Genomic DNA, 23137 nt, shown 5'->3' with positions numbered 1-23137 from the left:
CTGGAAGCATGAAAATCCTCAAGGGTTAAAATTTCATGGTCACGGTTTTCAAAGATCTGTCTAAAAAAACCCCCATGAGTTGTCTTGCAGAGATAGCTTTTCAAGATACATTGACAAATCAGTTGACCAGTTGGTTTTCTTGATTTGTGCCATGAAAAGTTAGTGCACTTATCTAAACTGTCAAATAGAGCCAGCTATCTTGTAAATCCACATCTCATTTTTCCCTGCAAAATAAAATTTGGTTGTACTTGTGAAGATTCTGAACAAATTTCTTACTGGAAAACTTCTCAGAAATACTAAGTTAACTACTTTCCATTAAAAGAAAAACAATTCAGAAGATATATAAATAGTCTATAAAAATCATTGAGAGGGTTGGCATATTGAATTACTGTCTTATTTAAATATTTCTTGATGCAGACAACTATAAAAGACGTGCCTCTTTCTGTAGGCACCTGTTCCTGGTGGAAACAAGAGTTATATTGATTTATTGCAATTTATTTTCTCCCTGGATTATGGTTTTGACACTGTGAGAAGATTAATTGGAATTAATGGCATTTGCACAGCTAATTAAAGTCACTCTTCCTTCAGTCAAATGAATTCCTTTTATCAGAGACATAACAAAGTCTTGCTTAGCTCCTGCAGTCTGCATGTAACTGTTCCTTGCTTGAATGAGCATCTCTGCAGTCATTAATGGTTGAATACAGACACTATTAATGATACCTGGTAATTTCTTCAACACTTGAAAAGCACAAATAATATACCCATTTATTCTTACAGATAGTGCAACAAAATCAGAATTTTTAAAAATTGAAGTTAATAAAAGACAGGATGTATTCCTACTCTTGAGAAGGATTTGGAAATGAGCATAGTGGTATCAGAGAGTGTATTGTCAGTTTTCCATTGTCCTAATAGAAAAAAATGGTGCAACTCAGGGAAATTAATTCCTCTATGTAATCCAATGATGGAGTCTCGCTATCTAAGCATAACACCAAATAGCTTATTAACAAATTGCTATGTAAAAAGATGTTGCATGGAAAAACATAAACAGGATGGGAACCAGAACATAATCAACTGCTAATCTGTGTGTGTCTATGTAAAATGGAGGAGATATACCTTTTAATACGGACTAAGGCTTCGGAGGAATGTTTCTCTTAAACCAATCTGTAATGCTTGAGTTGCAATAGAGTCTGTTAGCAAACATGCGGAGTGTTACCAACAGCAGTGGCCCTCTAAATTGGCATTGAGTTACAAACTTACTTCAACTGGTACTGAAGTAAGGGCCAACTTATTTTTTTTCCATACAACCGTGGATTCATGTTCTACTTTGATTTTTGCTTTTCAATTACATGAATCCAAGGACATATTGAAGATGTTGTCTGACTACGGATTTATTACAAAAAAATCCCTGTTTGCTGAAGTATTTAGTGTGAATCATATTTAATGTATATAGGATCTTAATTCATGTAATAAAAAGAGAGAATTTTTTTTGCAATTCAGAGATCACAGAATATATTGAGTTTAAAGGGATAGACCTAACAGAACAATCAAATCCAACTCTTAAATGAATGGCCCATATAGGGGCTCAAGCCACAACCTTGGCGTAATTAGCATCATGTTCTAACTGACTGAGCTGATCTCATTTCATTAGATAATACTTAATCATATGACTGTGATTACAAGTTCTGTTTCCTAGACACAGATCTAATTTTCAGACTCAGAATATATTAATTATCTTTGCTTTCATACTAGATGTACGCTGAAAAAATGTGATGAATAACATAATAAAAAAGTTCAAATTAATCTCTCTGGGCAGGAGGTATGACTATTATTATTCACATAGTCTCTTGTGAATGTTGAAGTAAAAGTTCTTAAACATTGACATGAAAAAAATTATATGACTACCTGCACTGGTAATTGCACTATGAATTATGATTTTGGAAGATGTTAACTCTTGGGTTTTAAACAGTAGAACAAATTACAATTTGTGTCTTGTATCCATTGTATGATGGATCAGCCAGCAAATTACTACTAGAAAATGATGGAGAATCAGGAGAAAAAGGGGAAGAGGTCCAGCAATTCTAAACCACATGGAAATCTTCTGTTAAACATAAATTAGAAGTAAAGAACTCTATTAAATTTATGGTTGCATTTCAGCTGCAAAAGCAGACTTTTAAATGAATTGAATATGTTTCTTTGCTTCAAATAAGCCTTCCATAATCACTTTAAAACAATTTTTTTGGGATAAGTTGTAGTATTTGTATTTCCTGGTTGTTGAATCAGTGATTCTGGTCCTGTACAGACATGCAGAACAAAGGCTGTTTTACAGTGAGAGTATAGAGGAGTACATTTTGTCTGCAGGGAGATACAAGACCTATTCAAGAGGTATCCCAACTTTTAAGGTAATCATTTCTACTTTAGAGTACACTGGTCTCTGCATTGAGGCTGTTGTGTGCGAATGGAGCCTTTATATTATGTTGCAAGGACTGCAGTATGAATTGCTAGTCAGTTCTAGATGTAAAAATTTAAATAATACAACAGATGCAATAAGTTTCTTTTTCTGACATCCCTACAAAATTATCTGGATTCTTTGATGCAGCTTCAGGTTGCTCAGCCTGAATAAGAGATGGTTCTGGAGAGACCCTATAGCAGCCTTCCAGTATCTAAAGGGAGCTTACAGGAAAGCTGTAGAGGGACTTTTGCCAAGGGTGTGCAATGACAGGACAAGGAAGAATGGCTTTCAACTGAAATAGGGCAGTTTTATATTGGATGTTGTGAAGAAATTCTTTATTGTGAGAGTGTGAAGCGCTGAACCAGTCTTCCAAAGAAGTAATAGATGTCCAATTCCTGGAAGCGTTCAAGGCCAGGTTGGGTAAAGTTTGGAGCTACCTGTTCTTGTAGGAGGTGTCGCTGCCCAGGGCAGGGGGGTGGAACTAGGTGATTTTTGAGGTCCCTTCTGACCCAAACCATTCTTCTCTTCTTCTACAATTCTGTGAATTTGTATATTCAAAGAAAAATTACAGGAAAGGCTGAACCCAAAGTCTCCATGCCTGAGAAAAGCTAGTCTTTTAACTCTCACCTGATCCCAAACAAACCAAATAAAACAGTAGGCTAAAAAACCCTATGTTCTGTTTCTGAACAAGAATATTCTGAGCAAAGAAGGACTCTTGGAGCTCTTCATCCAATACTTACCTATTATGAGTTGGATTCAGTTCACTCTCAATTAGGATTGCAAATACATTTTGCTATGCTATTTATTCCCAAAACTGCAAGCTGGCACTTTTATATTTAGTCTGTTCAGGGAATTTATTAGAATATTTAGTCTGTCAGGGAATCACTGTATTCATAAAGGATGAAAAAAAATCATATTTTTTTTTGTTTAGACATTTTGATGCTGAAGTGTTTTCAACGTTATAATTTAAAAACCAAGTTCTGAGCCATGTGAAATACAGACTTCCATTACAGAGGCAGTTTGGTAAGCTAATGTGCTTTGGGATGAATGACTTATTGAAAACTTCAAACAACAATTTGGTAGTTCTGTGCCAAGACGGTATTTCTCATTCTTCAATTCACTGCTGAAAACATTCTGAACTGATACATACGAAACAGCAAATATCTTTCAGATGCCGTCGTCTTAACTCAGAAAATCCCTACAGTTTTTTATTCAGTCCTTTGAAAATGTCACTTTTGAGTTATCTGAATTCATAGTGAAAAGAGAAGTTTCTCAACCACAACACTATTTCAGCTGCATTTTGTCATGATTTAGCCTCAGCTGACAACTAAGACTCACGCAGCCACTTGCTCATTTTTCCCTTGTGGCATAGGGGAAAGAATTGGTAAAGTAAAAGTGAGAAGACTTGTAGGTTAGAGATAAAAACAGTTTAATAATTGAAATAAATTAAATTAAAAATAAGGTTAATAAATTTTACTGAAAAGGAAATTAGCAAAGAGAGGAAATAAGAAGCAAGAAATATAAGTGATGAAATGGATTAGTATTGCTTATGACCTACTGGTAGATGCCCAGCCCAGACCCCCAGCTACAGCATCCTTAAACTTCCCACCTCATTTCTTTTGCTGAGCATGATGCCATAAAATATTGGTATATAAATATTATGAGAGACAGGGTAACTGACAGACATTGTAAAAGATGGCCTATTCCTTTATTATTATCAGTCTTATAGAAGGGTGGGACATTAAAGGTGTTAGATCCAACACCATGACATCAAAAGCCACTTAATTCTTAGTTACAATACCTTATGTTAGTTTTTTAGCCAATCGTATCCATCTCTATCCATGAGCCTGTATGCACAAGGCCCTGAGAACTCTCTGTGCCTGCATTTCCCATAATAAGTTTAGGATATTCCTTTGGTCAGCTGAAGTAGCTGTCCTGTTTCCTGTGCCAGCTCCTTTCCTTCCCCCAGTGCCTCCCTCCATGCTCCTTGCTGGGGAGAAGAGAAGCAGAAAAAGCCTCTGCTGAAGCCCTTCTCAGCAGTAATGGAAACTTCCCTCTGGTATAATCCCTCTTCAGCACAAATCCGAAACACAGTCTACCTCAGACAGAAAAGCAGGACACACTTTGATTAGCAAATTTTGCCTTTGTCTAGATTAGTCTAGTAGGCTAGATAGTTGCCTGTTCTACTGATACCATTTAAAACCACTTCAGATTAGCAGCAGATTCAAGTCCTCAAATAAACTGATAAGGAAACACAGAGCTTGATGCAGTAGCCTTTCCCTTGTAGCACTTTGAGAAGTCATCTTTTTTTCTGCTGTTCAAATGCAAGACTTTAGGAATCTTTTACTTTGATTTAAATACTATCGGGACTCTGTAAATTCTGAACAGTTTGTGGAAGATTAAACATTTTGGCTCAGATATCTAGCGCTAAATTTTCACTTGTTGTGAGTTTTATGGAGACAATGACTATATCAGCAGTTTGTCGATAAAAAAATCTCTATGCCCTATTTTTAAATTTGCCATACTGTACAAATATTATTTAATTAGAGTCAAGTAAATGCCTCCCATTTCAATGTATTTTATTGCTCCAATATCTTGTAGAGAACTTTCAAATGCTGATTAAAAAAAAATCTTAAACTTTTAAATAGATTTTTTCTCCTCCTAATTTCATTGAAATTTTATACACAAATAGATTAAATTGATAAAATATGATACATGTAACTTATTAGGATATTATATAATACAATATAATATTACATGTATTTTTAAAATCATTAAAATGTATTATAATTTTGACAGGCTGTGTTATGAAAATTATCCAATATTGAGAAATTAGGCTTACCATGGGTTTCAGAGTTGATGAGAGCTATTTTGTCATGTGTTTTGTTTTTACGGATGAATTTAAGTATCTTGCCAGAGAAGTGCATTAGAATACATCTCTTCCCTGAAGTATTCTTTACTTTAATGCAACTCCTCTGCTTATTAAAGAGCTTGGCTGTTGTATATTGTGTAGAACTTTTCTGTCAATGTACTCCACTGAGCATCTACCTCCCCAGAAACTTTCTCTCTCTTGCTCTGAAACAGTTAACAGTCCACGCCTCCAGGTAGCTGCTTGCTGAAGCAGGGTGTGGAAGAAGTAAGTTTGGCCCAACCAGCAAGAATATTGCTATCTGAAAAAAAATCTGGGAGAAACTTCTCTGGACAGCAGCTGAAGGGCACAACCAAGGTCTAGGTCCTGTACAGGTGACCCTAAAAATCAGGATACAACCTTAACTGTGTGAGGTAAAAAGTCATGCTGTTTGCTCCTGCCTAGCACAAGCAGCAAAATCCAAGCCTTGGAAAAAGGGGAGGCTAAATTGTAAGTTATCATAAGAAAGGGGATGTCAGGAAAAATGAGAATCAAAACGGTTCAAAAATGTGTTTGGATTGCTGCGGCATAATCAGTATAGGAGAGTCACTCCAGGAGCACTCTCTGAGCTGATGAAAACTAAAATTGCTTTATTTTTGTTTGCTCAAATTCTCATGGTTTTGAACTCCTAATTCTATGCAAAGGAGTGCCTTATTAGACAAAAATTAGAAATATTATTCAGTGCAAGTGACAGTGAGTCATTTGAAAGAAACAATACAATTCTTCCTCTTGTTTCATAGAAAGGAAAATATTAAGCTCAACAAAACCAAGGTGAAACTCAGACATGAAAGCAATCCTGAGAGAAAGAGGTTGTTACAAACCTGAGTGTTCTGGAAAATTTATATTTGTAAGCTATGTTGTTAAAGTCTACAGTATTTCAGTAACCTCGCTTTTGTCGCATGGTTTGTTTATGAATACAGTAAAAGTCAGCTGCTTTGTCACAAAACCTGAAGAGAAAGAAACAGCTTTTGCCACTTTTTTCTTTTTTTTTTTCACTGCCAGCTGTTTGATGTAAAAAATAAAGACAGAAGTAATCGACACCAAAATTTACTGAGGCTGGATGGGTTCCTGCTCGAAGTGTGAAAGTACATTGCATCCCCTTCCTCTGCTTGTGCATGGAGCGCTTAGAATATCAGCCTAGGAGTGTGGTAGAGTGCGAGGAATTGGCAGTGCCTGGAGAGATGTCTAGAAATCACAGGGTGTGGTGGTCACTGATGAATACCTACACCTCGGAAAATAAATGCAGATAATATATCAAAAGCTACAAGGACCATTTTTCCTTTACTTATTCTGAATTCCATATATCAAACAAAACTTACAAATAGTGAATGAAGAGCAGGAGATGTAGCTATTTCACAATTCTTGAAATCATGAGACCTAAGCCGTGAGACCTTGCATGTGCTAGTTGCTGTCATCAGTAGTGAACCAAGTCACTTTCTGGACAAGAAACTGTAAAAAATTCATGTGCATCCCAAATTGTAAAACTAAAAAACTAAGTAAAATGATTCTTATAATGAATTTTTTTAATTTGTTTTTAAGGGGCTAAAAAGCGTACAGGAATCATTTGGAACATGGCTGTTCTTTCTGTGGGAAAAGATTAAATGGTACTTAAGTTTGTAGGAATGCTATTTACTCTAAAAGTAACCAAGAAATTTTCAGTGCACGGAGACATCATGGACAAAGGAAAGTTGACTCCTTCTGTCAGTGCTGTCAAAGCAAAAATGATGTAAAGAAAAATGAGTTATTCAAGATAAGCAGTAAGGACCTCCACAAAAGCACATGATTCAGAAGATGAAATTACGTGGCTGGATGGTGCAGTGCAGACTCTACAGGGTTTGTGCTGAGAACAGGGTTCATGCTGGGGATGATGCTTGGTACAGAGGCAAATTTCATTTCAAATGTCGGAAAACTAGAATTCGATACACCAGCTTTGCTCAGAGTTCTATTCATAGAGGTACCAGGGCGTTCTTCCCAGAGCCACTCCCTGTCCCACTGGTATCACTACCAGGGTTCTGCCTTCTGGACACAAAGCTGCAGACTCTGGCCCCAGTATTATGGAGGCTCTTCTTTATGCTGATCTTAATTCCTCTGAACAGTGGCTCTGCTGTCACAAGCACCAGCTGGTCCCCGGCAGTTTGGAATCACCTGTAAACACGACAGGCATGCACCTTGTCACCAGATCATTGATAAGAGACTGCAGTGGGAGCTCTCTTGTTTCCAGTCAACAAGCAGTGAATTATCCATCAATTACCCCTTTTTGAGTAAAATTATCCAAACTTTTTTTCATTCTTCCGATGGTGCACCCATCCAGACCATAACAATCCAACACAGAAGAATACTGTGGGACATGGTGACAAAAACAGTGCCAGTGTCAAGGTGAAGGACATCCACACTTCTCCACATGACCACAAATACGTGTATGTTATCACAAAAAGCAATTGGTCAGGACTAACATGGTTCACCCACGGTCAGCCTGTGCTGGCTATTTTGTGTCAGGAAACAGGACTTCTTCCATGGTTTTCCCTAGCACTAAATTCTCTGACAAGTTTGTATTTCCTCAGACCTTGCCCTTTTGAAGGTGGCTACAGTCTTTATACTTTGGATTCTTTCCCTGATCACCATAACATTTCAATGGTGCTGGAGAGCACCTCCCATGGACACTGGCCAGCTCTCTCAGCCTTCACCTGCCAGCTTTGATCTTTACAACACCTTGCTGTTTTCAGCAGAGGGATGAGGTGTGCAGTGCTGCCTCTCAGTAGGGCAGGTGGACTGAGGCATTCTGCCTTCAGTGGTGCGGATATCTGTTGCAGCAAATTTGGATATTGTTGTTCTGGGACACGAGTGCTAGGAATGCGTTTTCCTTTTTTTCTCCTTTGCTATAGAAGGGACTGCCAGCCTATAGAAGAAATCCTTTATGAGCTTCTGCAGTGCTGCTTTGCTTTGGGTAGGGCCAAAATGTGGGACATGGTGACCTCTTTTGAAGAACTGTGATCAAGCTGTTGGCTTAAGAGATCAAATTACAGTGAGATTCTTCATTATCCTAATGGCTTTCAGGTTCTTCTGGATTTCAAATAATTGATAATGACATCACTTTCAATTCCAGTTTAATATTTGCCTTTATATTATTTGCCACTACTGTTCAGAACTGTGTAAAACAAGTAATTTGATTACATCAAATTTTTCTAATGCTTTCTGATTGGAAATGAAGAATATTTACTTTCTACTTGACTACTTTACTTTTCTTGATTACTTTGTCTTCATTTACATATATTTTTAAATCATGATTTCTTTTAAACATTTTACTACTCCAGTGCTTATATTCAATTAAAATAGGATTCAGATGCATACCTATCCTCTTTCGTTTCTGAAAATGTTCCAGTTAATAAACTAAGTGAATTTATATCATGTTTGCATTTACTTACTTGGGATTTTTGCCTCACTAAAACCAGCCTAAACCAAATTAGGAAGTCAATGTAATTTCACAATGAATAATTCTGGCTTAATTTACTAATTAAAGCACATCTAGTAAAGAAAAGGAGCAACATCATGTGACCAGTTAAAACCAATCAAGTGTTACAATTTAATACTCTGTTCAAGCAGCCCACAAATGTGTGATAGACAAAGAATTTTCTTTGTGACTATTTGATGAATAGTTTTGAATTACTGATATCTTCAGAGATATCTGCAGTAAGAAAATGTAGACAAACCTGACCTAGAAAATTATTCCATACAATTTATTTCTTCACTTCTAATTAAAAACAATAAAACCTACTTCATGAATATTTAATATCAACAAAAGTCATACCAGTTCCATTACTGCTCCTTGGAAAGGTTTATGTCAAGAAAGCATATGATCTCCTATTTCTCTCTTTTTTCCCCCCTTTAAATGCATGAATATTTTAGAGCAAATTAGACTATTCTTTTTCTGACAATAAATTTGGCCTATATGTTAATTTCTTCAGAAATGGCAGTGTTGCAGTGTTCCAGTTTTCGTGTACAAAAACCATGAATATAGATATTTTTACTCCTTATGTGGAGGGAAACAGAGAACAGATTTTCTAAAGGAAAGACAGGAACACTGATTCAGATGATGGCAAATAACAATCAAAATTTACATATTACACCTTATAAATTGCTGAGCTAAAAAATACTGTATAATTGTGGGGATTAACTGACATGGACTCTGCTTATTCCAGCAGAGCAAAGCCAGTTTATTACACACTTAACCATTACATATAAGTCACTACATTCATACAAAATTTCCGCTCAGACCCCTTTGCCCCAGTCCCCTTTAGGAACAGAATCTTCTGATTATTCTCCTTATGTTTTTCTTTGTTATGCTAGTCCTTGTTAGCTCTCTTGTCAGCAAAGTCCTTGTTGCATCTCCACTCATCAGAGCAGTCAGCCTCAGAGGGTCAGAGTGACCAGACATGGTGTCTTCACTTCTCGCCTTGAGTTAATCTCTCCCTGCGGTGCTACCCAGTTCAGCTTCTGTAGCTGTCCAATCTCTGACATAATTGTGGTAATTCTCCAGAAAGAGAGACTTGTAGAATTACAGACTGGTATGGGTTAGAAGGGACCTTAAAAATCACCTAGTTTCAACCTGCCTGCCATGGGCAGAGACACCTTTCACTTGACCAAGTTGCTCTAATTGCCAACTGACATGAGCAACTTGTTCCAGAACCTCATCATTCTCATAGAGAAGAATTTTTCCTAGTATCTAAAGCCCTAAACCTACTCTCTTTCAATTTAACACCATTTTCTCTAGCCCTGTGGCTATCTACCATATAAAAAGTTGCTCTCCCTCCTTTTTAAAAAACTCCTTCGAGTACTGGAAGGCCACAATGAGGTCTCCCTGGAACCTTCTCCAGGCTGAACAACACCAGCTCTCTCAGCCTGTTTTCACAGAAGAAATGCCCCAGCCCTCTGAGCTCTTTGTGGCCTCCTCTGGACCTTTGTTAACAGGTCCATATATTTCTTGTGTTGAGGATGACAAAAGAAAGTATAAACACCTTTATGTTGGCCTTTTGCAGCTTTTGACACATTTACAGTACCTTGCAGTGTTTCCTGTATTGCTGACTCAACATAATTCACTGTTTTCCTTGAAACATAATATTTCTATACCTTTTCCTACTACAGAACTTTAAAAATATATTGAAACATTAATGTCCAGACTGTTTTTTGTAGATGAACCTGCTGTAAATTGTTGCAAGGCTCAATTTAGCCTAATAACTTGGCAGACTAAGTGATACTCACTTGATTTTGATTGTGCTTTTCAGCAATGGAAAGAAATATCTGGCAAAATAAGAATAAGGATGCTTATAAAGCAGATCAGACAAAAAGTTTGCGAAGTTCAGAAAGCAAAAATTGAAAGACTTCCTTTGTATACAGAAAGTCTCATTTGTTTTTCTTCCATTATGAGACGGACTAAAGTAAAAGGACTTCAAGCTCATTGCATGACACATTTGCTACATACCTTATTGCTCTGTACACCAAAAAGCAACAAAACAGAAATTTCTTGAATGTTATGGTGCTGAACAAATGCCATTGATATTTACATTCAAATTTATTTGAAATTATTGTATCATGGAGATAACCACTGTGACTTTTTAGCAGTCACCAGGACCCTGGAATTAATATAAAAGATATTGTGCATGTTGTAGATGATGAAGGGATTGCGATCAGCCCTCTGGAAATAGACTTAGGTGTACTGGTGGGTAAAAAATTAAATGTGGTTTGGCCACATACACTCAGCCCAGAAAGCCAAACGTGTCCTGGGCTGCATCCAAAGCAGCGTGGGCAGCAGGGAAGGGAGGGGATTCTGCCCCTGTGCACTGCTCTGGTGAGACCCACCTGGAACCCTGCACCCAGCTCTGGGGTCCCAGCACAGGAGAGATATGGAACTGCTGGTGGGAGTCCAGAGAAAGGTCCAAAACATGGTCAGAGAGCTGTAGCACCTCTCTTAAGAAGAAAGGCATAGAGAACTGTGATTGCTCCCCCTTGGAGAAGACTCTAGGAGATCTTATTGCAGCCTTTCAATATATAATACGTGTATTTGGTTTGTAAGAAAGATAAAACTTTTTGCTAAGACTTGCATTGACTGGACAAAGGGCAACAGTTTTAAACAGAAAGAGTATATCTTAGACTGGGCATAAAGAAGAAGTTTTTATGATGGGGTAGTGAGGTGCATGAGGAATTACCCCAGAGAAGTATAGGCTCCACCCATGAAAGTGTTCAAGGTCATGTGGGATGTGCCTTTGAGATCTAGTTAAAGAGATGCCACATGATTTTTAACATGTCTTCCAACCCAAATCATTGTATGATTTGCTATTTCTGATTCTCTTGCTGAAGTAATAGCTCAGTGTTCATTAAGTTTTGTACTTATTGTGTTAGTTCCATTCTTCCATGTGGTTCGTATCATGAGCATCTGAATTATACACAAGACTTTAAAATTTTTTTGGGTTTTTTTGTTTCTGTTTCTGCATGTGTTTTGTCATTTTTGTTTCTCTGCTATCAAGCGTTGTGCTTATATTCATGCCTGCAACAAATATAAAAAGAAATTTTTCATGAATCCCCAGAAGATGCACTCAAATAGTAAGTCTGTTTTATATTCTCTATATGGACCAAATATAGACCTTTCAAAATAATTTTGGGAGGATCCAAACCTCAATTATTTTCAGTCTTCTAAGCTTCATCTGTAACCTAACAAAAGAGATGCATTTAGGTACCCCAGAAAAAAACCTCATGTGCAGTTTTTTAGTACTGAATGAGTGCTATCCAAGCATAAAACAGTACATTTTCTAACATGACTTGTGATAAGTGACAACTACTCAGCCTCAGCCCCTATGCTTGTACTAATTTAATCATGATGCCTAAATGCTGAGATAATCTGTGAATGTATTTTAAGATTCAAATTCAATATATCTTATTTTTTCTCCTTATTTTTGTACTTCCCTGACTAATCACAAAATGCTGATTTACACATTTAAGCTAGAGATCTCCAACAGTTCCTAAAAAATTTAGGTTCCCAGAGATAACCATGTTTTGGAGAATTTCTTTATTATTATGAAATAATAACTTCCTTTTTTACCTTCACAAAACTTTATGTGTTTCTTCACACAGCTTTAGGTGCATTTTTTAATACAGATAAGATGTTCTAAAATACTGAAGAAAACATTAAGAGTTTGAAATGATTCCCCGTGTTTTCCCTGTAAAATTCCAAAATTGTAATTCAAAGAGCTTTGACAGAGCTTTGTCCAAGTATGAAGAAACTGATGAAATTTTCCATGCCATGTGCTGAATCAGAGCCTCCATGATAAGATAACAAAGGGTGAAATGCTGGAGAAGGTGAAGAAAAACTAAAACCTAATGATGACGCATCAGGGAAGCTCTGATCTCAGGTTCTGATGGGATGGTAAAAAGCGCTAAGAAAGAGCAGCAAAAAAAAAGGATGCAGTAGACTCATAAGGGAAGGCTCTGTGCAGAGTAAATATGCTTTGGAGTGAACTAAATGCAGTATGCTGTCCCAGAAGTGTTTTCTCAGAGGCCATTTAGGGGAAAAAAAACTCTTGCTTTCTGCACAAGAGATGTTTAATGGCACTGAAAATGTTCCGACAATTAAGAACTCACTAGGAAGGCTGGTGTTTTTCCTCATACTCCTTGTAATATTGCAAATTATTGACTTTTGTTCACATTCAGAAGTGAAGATCTCATTTGCAGGTAAAGAAGAATAAATGACATCCTAATAAGACTATCCTTTTTATACAATGGGCTAACCTCTCAGTTTGGTGTGTCTGAAGTAGTTTCATCAAATTAATGTATTGAGGTTTTATCTATAGCTGCAAAAACTAATTAATATAACCTTGTCAGGGAAAAATCCAGAGGATACTACTGCAAATATTCATATCCTTGCTCTGCATACAATGTATCATGTCTTTTAAGAAAGCTGATTCTGATATTCCCTCTGACAATAAAGGAAGAAAATTTACCCCTATCTTCCAATTTTCTGTATTTTCTAGTTGTGATGAAGGTACAATGATATTTGAATAAATGTTTTGTGGTTTGAAATAGATAAGCGTAAAAATTCCTTCAACAAATAAGCACAAGATTACTACAATTGAAGTGTATTCTTCTGCCTTCAAACCCCCAGATACATGCCCTTCTCTTTTTTCTTTCCAGATCCCTGTGTGGTTACGTTGCTTTGTTGCCACAGAGGTCTTTTTGACCGGTATCCACAGACCTAACAGGTCTGATGAAGCCAGGGTGTTTTCAGATCAAATGGTTGGACTGAAGCTGTAATTTTAGATTGACCTACTCCCAAAGCAGTTTTCAAAATAGACCACCATCAGTCTGGTTCAGAGCAACCCTTTAGCATGGGGGAATAGACTGATTCTTGTTCTGAATTCCTCAGATTTGATCAGACAAATGTCAAAATGGCATTCCACCAGTAAAGGGCAAATTATTACAATTCCTGACTGTTTTGCTTCTCTGTAACTTTGGAACTGGTTTTCTGTAACTTTGCTGGCCTTAGATTGATGAGTCTTTCAGATTCCTGATAAAGTGCTTGCCAAAGCTGACAATCAGAACTTCTTAGGAGAAAATTTGCTTTCTTTGAACATGCTTGATAAAACTGTTAGTGTTTCTCAGAAAGATAGTGCCTCAGTGAAAAGAAAAAAACAGGCAAATATGAAAGCCAAAACAATGGTTATATATGAAATTCCAAGACATATTTCTTGAGAATGTGAAAAAAAGATTACCGTTCAAGTTTAATATTGACTGAAATGCTTAAAGGTTAGATCTTGCCTTCATTTGTTCCAATTTTGATTTAATATTGAGAGTGTATTTTCATATTCCATTAGTTAAGAAGGTCTCTTGCCGCAAAATTGAGCCTGGTTTTACTCATTATCTATTTCAGATTTGCACATTAATAAAGATTTTAATTTTGAATAGGTAAAGAAATAATTTGTATTTTATTATCAAAGGCCAGAAGGTGACATCTCAGTATTAGTCCAGCAAATAAAACCTACATGGAACCCAATCAGTACAGGAAGGAAAAAAGTACAGAGAGAGATCTGGATATATTGAAAGAAAATTAAGCCTTTTATATTATTTTTCTAGTTTTGTTTTATTTAAATCAGCAAATGCGCTGAGATTACCCAGCTCAACTAAACCATGGTCCTTGAACATATAATGATTATAATGGCACTTGACAAAACTGATCCATATAAGACAAATAATCATCATCATTTTCATTATTGTCATTATCTCTGTATGCTACTGCTTGTAGTCATCAAATAATTTTCTGTTACAGGGTAAGATAGAGTATTAAAGCAAAAGCTTACATATTACTATATAGTCTTGCAATGATTACCTTAAAGTGAAAATCTGCAACTTCCCAGGCCCATTGACAAATCTATTTGTCATTATCTTGCAAAACCTGAAGTGCTTCATACATGGAAAAACTACATGCTATTGTCCAGGTTTTGATTTTTTGACGGTTTGTTTTCTGTCTCAGAAAGTAATCTGATTTTTACTGGAGTAAATAGTTGTATTGATTGAAACATTGAAGACTGTATTTAATACTTGCATGATAGCGTTCATAGAGGAGACATTTGGCATAATTTACAATACTAAATGGCCACATTTAATTCTACACCAACTGCAAAATAAAAGCAATTGTGGTAAAGAACGAGCAAATGAATCATCTTCCTCTTCCCAAACATATTTGAATCAAACATTTGAAATAGGTATCGCTTACAACATGAATAAACAGTGTACAGTAATTTCACGAATACAAACCGCACCAATTTGACTAAGATTTTGCTCCTAAACCGGAAATGCGGCTAATACTCAGGAACGGCTAATATGTGAATAATTTTCTGACATTTACAACCTCAGAAGTGCCAGCCAGAGTGCCGAGCCGAGCAGCTGCAAAGTTGGCATTTTGCGATTGTTACAAATTGTTACTCTGTTGCACTGCGGGTGGAGCCTGGCTGCCTGCAGGCAGCACGGGGGGCGGGGAGAGAGGAGGGAGAGCTCTTTCCTTCCCTCCTCTGCCGCAGCCCAGGGAAGAGACAGTGGGGCCCTGCGCCGCCATTGCCGCGGCCCGGGGAGGAGGCGGTGGGGGACCCGGGCTGCCACTGCCGTGGCTCTGGGAGGCGGCAGGGGACCCGCGCCGCCACTGCCGTGGCTCTGGGAGGAGGTGGGGTGCTCTGTCCCCGCCTGCCGCCGCCGCCGCAGGAGTGGGGGGGGTGCTCCGTCCCTGCCTACCACCACAGGGCAGTCCGGGCCGTGGTGACCGAGCCCAGTGGCAGTGATGGCCGTCCCCCAGTGGCCCCGCCGAGCGGCAGCGCCAGGCTGGGCCACCTGGCCCCGTCGGCAGCCCCTAGCGGGTTGAGCCTGCACAACCCGAGCCGAGCCAGTAAACCCCACCCTGCCGCCGTTCTGTTACTATTTGGCAACTTTGTTGCACGTGGGTCCTCGCTGCAAACGACAGAGAGGCTTATATTCAGGTGCGGCTTATTTATGGACAAAAAACAAAATATTTGCCAACACCCAGAGATGCGGCTTATACTCAGTGTGGCTTGTATTCGTGAATTTACTGTAATTAATGTTGTAATTGATTTAAGTTCTCTACTATTCCTTGTGCTTTCTGATATTATTAAAGCAGATAATTTAAGTGGTGTGTTCTGAACAAAAATGTTGTCTTTTTCTTGCTTTTCCTATAATGTCATTATATAATGCTTCTTGTCTTATTCCTCAGAAGATTAGAAAATGAAATAGTATTGTGTGGTCTGATGCATTAAATATGTTTCTGTACTTTTTTTGGCTGAAATCCTTCCCCACTTCCTAACAGTGTGATTGGCGGAAGAACCAAAACTGTAAAAGTGAAAAAACTCTAGAGTTGAGATAAAGACAGTTTAATACAGAAAAGCTACCTGTGCATGCGAGAAAAAAAAAAAAAAAGAGAAAATCAGTCACTACTTCCCCTTAGTAAAAAGTTGTTACTCCCCCAGCCCTCATTTTTCTCTCTATCCACTCAAAGAGGGAAGTGGGGTTACCATTGAGGACTGTGGCAAAAGAAGTTCTTGAGCACCTCAGCCTTCTCCTCGTTTGCTGTTCCTAGTGTACCAGCATTGTCTATCAGGGGACACACCTTCTTTGACTTCCCTTTTTTGGCTGACATATCTTCCTGTTATTCTTTGTGTCCCTTGCATTTGCCTTGGCCTTCCTCAGTCCACCCCACCCCTATTCAACCCAACTTTGTCTCCATGTTCTTCCCAGGTTACATGTCTTTGTTTCCACTGCTTCTGCATTTAGTTTTCCTTTTAGTTTGACCAGCAGTTCCCGCCTCAGCTATGTCAGTCTTCTGCCTTCCTTGTCTGATTTCTTGCTCCTGGGGATTGCAAACTCTTGCTCTCCTGCAGAGATTTTTCAGTTCTGTTCCTTTCCCCTGGACCTGAGGAAGCTTTCAAGGGATTGATCCTATGGACTGTCTCATTGAAGAGGTGGAAGTTTGCTTTCTTTACCTCTTTTCTGACCCATATCCCTGTGGACTGTGAACTCTTCCAATGCACAGTCACTGCCTCCCAGGCCGCCTCCTGTCTTGACATACTCAATTAGCTCACATTGGTGACCAGTATTGTAGCCCCTCTGGCAAGGCTCTGTATTACTTGGATCCGGAAGTTTTCCTCCATGAATTCCTGGCAGCTCATCATGATGCTTTACTAGAAGATGTGGAGGTGGTTGAAGTCCTCCAGAAGGACAGGAAACTACAAATGCAGTGCCTCTTGTAGCTGAATCAAGAAGGTTCTGCCAATAGGCTCCACTTGATCAGGGGGTCGGCAGTAGACACTGACTACAAGGTTCATTTTGGTGCCATGGTCTCTGATTTTTATGAGACTGCCGGGTGCTATGAGAAAATGTATCTTTCCGTGTGAAAATGTACAGTTCTAATCCTTTTTTTCCATAGTTTTCTCGGTGATTGGTGGGTGTAGATGAGAGGAGTTTTAAAGGTGTAGATAGGAGTATTTTAAAGGAGTTGAGGAAGTGCTGCTAGCAAAAAAAAAAATCAATAATTCCTATAATTTGCTTGTGAGTGACTTGGAGCTATAAAAGCAGGAGAAGAGGGAATGCTAGGGAGATCTGTGAGGATTTTTTTTTTGCTTCTGTAGTGAAGAATGGTTTTCATACTACAGCTAAAAGTATCTTCTACAGCAAAGTTTTTTTGTAAAGAATCTAATTAATTTTTTTGAATTTGTTATGTGTTGGAGCATATATAGAAAGTATGTTAGATTTTCTTTTGATCTTCTGTAATTCACAACCTTATTTTCACTTTTCTGATAAAGACATTTAAGTAATTCAGTCTAGCAACCAGAGGCGTGAAAATATCTTATGTTCTATCCCCTTCTCACTTCCATAAATTAGCCATTGAAAAATTCTGAAGCAAGTAAGTGCATTCAAAATCCAGTTCTGATACTGATTCTTTATTTTCCCTAAACAAAATTTCTAAATTCTTCAATTTTCTTTACCAGTCTTTTCAGAAGAGGCTCTCATTATGGTATTTGGGCATTGTAGCAAAAATTTTATGGTGAAAATCTTTATAAATGGGAACATCTTACATAGAAAGAAGAAAAATTTTGCCCAGGGTCATCCCACAGACTAGTAATAGGTATGGTCAGGACCTATTGAGTCCAAACTCAGTAATGCATGAGAAATTTAGCTTTCTAAAATACAAACTGTTGTTTTAAAAAATTATTGGAATTAGAAAGCATCACAGAGTAGCATTACAGTACAAGAGACATAGTAAAATCAAATCTATTGATTGTAGTGTCTTAGAGATATTATTACAGCACACACGTTTTAAGGAGTTATAAGCAAATGTCTTTGCATAAATAGTAAGTTGAAACATAAGAATTTTTCGTGTGTTCCATTCCATTAATATTCCCTGAATATTTAATTCCCTTTCATTTCCTTATATTTCAGTGAATCACAGTTACCTACTAAAAATGGGTGTGCTGAGAAGTAGGTTTTCCTGATGTCTTGTCTATATATTTTAGCAACAATAAGGAAAACAGGAACAAAAGAAACATGCTGAAGTTTTTTTGAGGTGGTGTTTTGTGATGTCAAATACATTACTTTTTTTCTAGCAGCAACAGCCATTTGTATTTATATAAACAACAGAAGCTTCCATCTTGAAAGAGAGGCACTAAGACCTGATGTAAAAATGTCAAGCTAGCCAGTTTAGTCTGACTCTCTAATCTGATAGTTTCTGTCTCTTCAGCTGGCACGTGTGTAATGTATTTGCTAATTTATCAGCAAATTTAATTTAATTTATTTTTAAATTGCTAAATTATTTTACTACCTCCTTCAAAAAAACCAAAAAAACCAAAAAACCTCATATAGAAAGGGATGAACTTCCTTTGTTTTCTTATGAATTAAAAGTTGTTATGATCTGTTCAAGGCTTCACTGTGGTCTTTTGCTTATGCCCACATGGATCAAGGTGCAATTAGTTGAGATGTCAGTAGCATTTAAAGCAGCACTGTGTAATAAACACTGGGGCAGCCAGCTTGTGCAGAGCCCCACAAAACTCCACTTGGACTCTGATCTAGAAGTTCAAAAGATGGGCCAATCCCTTGGTGTAACTTGGACTACGAGCCAATCCAATAGCAATCTTAACCTTTGAGGGTTACAAGCATTTAAATTAAATTGCATTGTCAACTCTTTTTGAAAATAGTAGATCTTAACCAAGAAAAATGAAAAGCTATAAAATTTCAGCCCATCCATTCTATGATATTGACATAATATATGCTTAGGACTATAAAAAAGGTGTGAAATCATAAATGAAGCAATGACAGTCTAAAGGAATGATACACACATGTAAAATACACAAAGTTAAAAATTACCAGATTTACAGCTTTAACAGCATAGTTAAACTACATTAAACTACAGTAATTTCACGATTATAAGTCACACCATTTTGACTAAAATTTTGGTCCAAACTCAAGGTGAGGCTTATAATCAGGTGTGGCTTATATATGGACAAAGAACAAAGATTTGCTGTTTTAGTTTGGAGGAGAGGTGTCTGCTGAGAAAAGCAGGAGTTTCTCTTTGAAATGGAGAATGTAAACCCCCTCCCTCCAAATCATTATAATTTTGAAATCAAGGGGCCTTCAGGCAAAAATATGGGAATTAGGAATAACAGTTCTTTACTAGGGAAATTAAAATAGAAATACAGTACTACAAGGAAAACAAACTCCAAACCCTGACAAAGTCAGAGTACAACCTGACACCCCATCAGGCAGGGTGTTGGTAGCAGTCCCATTAAATGGTGGCTGCAGTCCTCTTGCAGTGAGAGATGTGATTCAGTTGAAGCAGTGCTGTAGAAGGTACAGTCTCCCTCTGGAGGTCCAGTGGTGATGTGGAGAAATCCAGTTTCCCTCTGAAGTCCAGTGGAGAAAGGGGCTCCCTTAGTGTCCCAAAACTTCTGTTTTTATTTTGGTAAGAAATGTTGGGCTCTCCCCCTGTCTGGAGTAACTCCCAATGGGATGCAGTAATTTCATCAGTCACACAGTAGGACTCAATGGGCCATTAGCAGAAAAGGACTGGCTGGAGGAAGGATGGGTTGTGAAAAGATAAAGAACACTGCCCCACCTGTTCTCAATGGATGGCCCATTAGCAGAATATCTGCCACAGAGATAAGGATCACTGCCCTCACCCTCAACAGATGGTGATAGAATAGATACCTTTTATCACACTCTGTATTGTAACGTGTGGCTTATAATCAGGTGTGGCTTATAAGTGTGAAACTAGTGTACTTTTCTTCCACCCCATCTAAGCCTATGGACTGCATACCAAATGGACCTCTATATGCAAAATGAATGCATGCTTTCTGAAAGCTAAAGTGGATCCGTGAATTGATGTGTGGTGAAAGAAAAACTCTGGTTTTTGTTTTGCCTCTGATTTTAAGCAAGATTTTTCTGAGATTCAGCTCACCATTTTGTCTATGTGTCACCAGCTTTATTGATAGCCTTCAACAGTCAGCCTCCAAATACAGGTATTGCACATGCTAAATTCTAAGAGAAGTTTGTTGTGTGAAGACTTATTTTGTATGTTTCCATAGGTCTCTATAGTCCATTTTTCTTCTCTTTAATAATTTGATAGAATCATAGATGCATTTTATTGTAAAGACTGAACCTAGCTCTAAAATTTCAGCATCATCCTGACAGAAAAAATATTTTAAGTGTCTTAATGGATCATCACTACTTGCTCCTTCCTTCTTAAAAATCTGTGATCTCACCTACAGTGAAAAGGGTATTGATTCTTGGAATTGTGACATTTTATCCCTCTGTCCTTTTCTTTCAAATCTGTGAACATGTGAACATCTTTTGTGTTTATCTTCCAAGAATATGTGCCAACTTTATGGCTGTCTTGTGCTTTAATGTATCAACCTTTTTTTTCACTAGCCTAAGCTTCTGTTAAATTTTAATGGTCTCTCCTGTGTTGATCTTTTCCTTAATTCTAATTATCTATACCAACAGGGATGTTTGAGATTATTTCCTATCCTACTCTTTTAAGTGTTTCAACTTGAAGCCTTAACCACATCTCAAAACTCTCCAGTTATACCAACAACATAGGTTATGTGTCTGAGAGGACTGAAAAACCATCTGGCCAGGAAAATATATTCACTGGGTCTACCAGGGTATGTGTAAAACAATAGCAACTCTGGCATCTAGGCTGAGAATTAAAGAGAACACTAGAATAAAGGAGTAGAGATAAATTTAAATATGAAGCTCCAAAGGGATATCTGTATTCGGTGCATAGCTTTGGTAAGACTGTATAATACCTATATATAGGTATCTAAATGATGTATAAGGCAGTTGGAACAGATTGTAAAGACAAAGAATTTGCACAGTTCTTCATAGAAGAATTTTTGGACGCTAATTTATTATTCAGTGAATGTCTGGGTGAATGCCAGGGTGTTCACAAATTTTATTGTGCTGATTTCTTCTCTTTCTTATGTACACAGTAGAGACATAAGTTCTAATTCTTTGATTTCTTTCCATGAAAATGGCAGAGCCTTGACATATCTGAATAGCTTTGGTTCCTATTTACAGAAGATGGAATTTGCAACTAGCTCTGCAAGTTCACCCTAGATTTTGTACATTGCTGTCAAACCAGGTTTTCCAAGGAAAACTTTGTTATATTGTTTCATATTTGAATTACACTTCTAAATAGTACTTTTTGGGAAGAGAAAAGAGTATTTTCCTCAAAAATATTGAATTTTGCCTATATCTTATATAAATTTACTTATCCAAAGCGCACGTGGAAGGGACGGGGAAAGTGAGTTTAAAGGTAAATTTAAAAAAAGCCAAGTACCAATTAAAAAAAAAAAAAACAAATTCTTGGTTTGGAATTAAATTAAACTGTATTTGCTACTGATTTTCTGACTGAATATCTCTGCTTCTTCTTTTGTATTTCTACCTAATGATGAAAGATATGTTTTCATTTAGGATTAGCTGCTCTAATGCAAAATAGTCACGAGTATAGGAAGTCCAGGAGTTAAGGGTTAAAAGGAAACAAACACAATCAATTCCTTTATGCCACATGTATGTGTTTTTTTCTGTGTGGTGTCTATTTGTTTGTCTGTATGTGTATTTTTATATGTTGCTACCTTTAACAAAAATGGCCACACTGTGGGTAATATAACTTCAAACACATCAAGACAGTCTTACATTTAGATAGTTGTGCTCTCTCTTCTACTACTATGAATATCAATTTTCGTTAGCCACTAATTTGTTTCCTAATCACTCCTCATCATTCTGAGGTGGGATTTTTTATGTATTCTTTATGGAATACTGAAGCATTGCTAGTTTGATCTGGTAAAACTTTACAGTGTACATTGCATGCCTTAAAGTTCAAATAGATTGCTTTATGTTAACCTGAAAAGACTTTTTTAAATCACACACGGATAATAGCCACAGTTGAAAATTTTATGGTTTATATTCTATCGATATTTGAAAAGGATCTGAAGGGAAGTACCCCAAAAAGTAACTTAACTACTTTCCTAAGTACTACTTAAAATGTAGTGAAACACAATTTAAAATAATTGCGAACAACAAAACTAAAAAGATTTTTTTTTTTACAAATATTACATTAATCGTTACTTTTTGCCTAAATTTTAAGAAGAGATATTTTTGAATATTCTGAAAATGACCAGCAGCATGTTTCTTCCTTTAAATAGTACATTTTCAGTTTTTCCCTTTTAAAGTGAACATTTCAGTCCTTTTTTAGCAAACATTATGTTCAAAACTACTTTAGAAAGTATTGCTTGCTTCTATTGAAAAAATATTTGACCAATTAATCCTGACAAATTAAAATAGAAAGAATAATCTGTACAGACACATAAAACTTCTGTTAAATAGTTTTGTGTGTTGAATTTCTCCCTAACATTTCTCTACTCAAGCAAAAGAACCAATTCATCTCTTTTATAATGTGCAAAGTTCATGAGCCAGTATTATGGTTGAATTTGGTGAAGTGTGCATCTGCTATCAATCTAGAGATACCACTTACACTATCTACGCAGATATACTGTAGATCCACTATTTAAAGTAAAACCAGAATTTATGATCTGTTCCATAGAATTTCAAATAACTTTATGTTGCACCTATTCCCTGTTCTTCAACATCTTTACCTCATCCTGTTTTACGTTTCCTGGAGTATGACAAAGCTTATTCTTTGATGCGAGAAATTGCAGGAAAATGAGGCATTTCTGCACAAT

The sequence above is a fragment of the Catharus ustulatus genome, chromosome Z, assembly GCF_009819885.2.
Source record: "Catharus ustulatus isolate bCatUst1 chromosome Z, bCatUst1.pri.v2, whole genome shotgun sequence".
In the NCBI taxonomy this organism is placed as follows: domain Eukaryota; kingdom Metazoa; phylum Chordata; class Aves; order Passeriformes; family Turdidae; genus Catharus; species Catharus ustulatus.
The sequence above is the reverse complement of the archived record's forward strand: the minus strand, read 5'-3'. Positions refer to the sequence as shown.